Here is a 2,500-nt window from a genome sequence, read left to right on the forward strand (position 1 = left end):
GGGTTTTGGCAGAAGGCTGAAAAAAGTATGCTTTGAACACCCAAGTAGAATTCCCCGTACTTGAGCGTTCCCCGAATAGGTAACCCGATGTGCGCGGAGCCACCTGCTGCGTTGGTCCGCGCGGAGGCTTCTTGAAAGCCGAATTTGAAAGAGCGTTCCGTCGCAATGCAGCACTTGCGAGTTGGTCCCTGTTTGGACGTCGTTTGGATCTTTAGCTCAGCATGGGCCACAAAACGTGGCCGGGGCGCGACGAACACCGTTGGCTTGGTTCGTCGCGTTTTTGGTCTTTCTCTGTTTTTGTCATAAAGAGCCCTGTCTGGCTCGTATCTGCCTTTTCTTCATATAGAGAGCCCTGTCTGGCTCACATCGCTGCTTTTCGTGTCATGGGGGTGCCCGGCTCGGATCGGGCCGGCGCGGGTCACGGGTGACGGCCCGTTGTTGGGACGCGTCACGAAGAGCCCTGTCTGGCTCGCATCGTTCCTTTTCCTCATGGAGGTGCCCGGCTCGGATCGGGGCCGGCGCGGGTCACAAGTGACGGCCCGGTGTTCAGGGAACGCGTCACGGTGCGGAGGGCGTGTGGTTGCTTTCTGGAGCTCTCTTCACCAGGATTTTGACGACCCGGGCCATTGCGGTTGGAGTCGTCGTGAGTATCGTGCGCGTCGGGCACGTTAGTCTTCGGCTCGTCTTCCAGGAGCTCGTTCTGGAGCTCTGATACCAAGTGTGACGCCCCAGCTTCTGGGCGCGTCGAGGAGGGGCCCGGCGGGGATTCTTACCGCACGCAGCCGAGGGGACTTCTGCCTTCAAGGGGCCCGTCGGGGATTCTTACCCGCACGCGGCCGAGGGGACTGTCTTCAAGGGGCCCGTCGGGGATTCTTACCCGCACGCGGCCGAGGGGCTCGGCGGGGATTTATACCCGCGCGCAGCCAAGGGACCAAGGTGTTGCTTCAAGGGGTCCTGGCACGGACGGCACCGGCTCAGGACGGCCCGGCTCGGACGGCACCGGCTCGGGTCAAGTTGCGTTCCATGGGTCGACGGCCGTTTGTGTTTCGCGGGCCTTCGCGCGCCTCGCGTCTCGGGTCCCTAGCCCCACGTAGCCTCAGGCTCCGCCGCACCGCCGACGGGTCATAGCGTGCCCCGGGGAACCTTGCGTCGAGTCCCCACGGTGCGCGAGTGCGTGGAGTGAGGCTAACGTGCCTAGGTGGGGGGTCCCCTCCCGTGGCCGGTCTTCGGGAGGCTCATACCCCTTATAGTTGCGAAAATTCGGTGCGGGCCGGCAAACCCCACAAGCACCATGGCAACCCGGATAGAAATCCCAACCGTGAACCCCGCGGTCCAGGGCGCTGAACCCCACGGCCGGGCATGAACCCCGCGGTCCCGAAAAACCCCACGGCGCCCATGAACCCCGCGGTCCAAAGAAACCACACGGCGCGTTTCAACCCCACGCACGGGCAAACGCGGGGAAACACCCTTGCTGGGGGGAAGGCTTGGACGACGGCACGAGAGAGAGAGGACACGAAAAAGGACCAAGGAAGGTATGACCAAGAAACGCCTACGGTAGCGCGGACGGGGTCGACGTTTGACATGGACGCGTTCACGGACGCAGCTCGCGCGATGGAGCGTTGACGCGCCGACTCCACGGCGGGGCCGGCGGGGTGCTCCAGACGCGTTGACGGGACGGCGCGGGCCGACGGGTGCCGACGGCCCCGATGGCGCGGACGGGGCCGACCGGTGTGCGACGGACGCGTTCACGGGACGGCGCGGGCCGACGGGCGCCGACGGCCCCGGTAGCGCTGACGGGGTCGACGTTGTGCATGGACGCATTGACGGGACGGAACGGATCTTCGGGTGCTTAACGGCCCCGGTAGCGCGGACGTGGCCGACGGGTGCCGACGGCCCCGATAGCGCGGACGGGGCCGACGGTGTGCTCGGGACGCGTGGACGGGACGGCACGTGCCGACGGCCCCGGTAGCGCGGACGGGGTCGACGTTGTGCATGGACGCATTGACGTTGACGGAACGGAGCGACGGGTGCTTAACGGCCCCGATAGCGCGGACGGGGCCGACGGTGTGCTCGGGACGCGTTGACGGGACGGCGCGGGCCAACGGGTGCCGACGGCTCCGATAGCGCGGACGGGACCGACGTTGTGCTCGGGACGCGTTGACGGGACGGAACGCAACGACGGGTGCCGATGGCCCCGATAGGGTGGACGGGGCCGACGGTGTACTCGGGACGCGTCGACGGGACGGCGCGGGCCGACGGGTGCGCAAGGCCTCGTCCGTGCTACCGGGGCCGACGGTGTGCTCGGGACGCATTGACGGGACGGCGCGTGCCGACGGATGCTTGAGGCCCCGGTAGCGCGGACGGGGCCGACGGCGTGCTCGGGACGCGTTGTCGCGGGCCGACGGGTGCCGATGGCCCCGGTACCGCGGACAGGGCCGCCGACGGTGTGCTCGGGACGCGTTGACGGGACGGCGCGTGCCGACGGGTGCCGATGGCCTCG

The sequence above is a fragment of the Adiantum capillus-veneris genome, chromosome 14, assembly GCF_014529385.1.
Source record: "Adiantum capillus-veneris isolate H3 chromosome 14, ASM1452938v2, whole genome shotgun sequence".
Classification (NCBI taxonomy): domain Eukaryota; kingdom Viridiplantae; phylum Streptophyta; class Polypodiopsida; order Polypodiales; family Pteridaceae; genus Adiantum; species Adiantum capillus-veneris.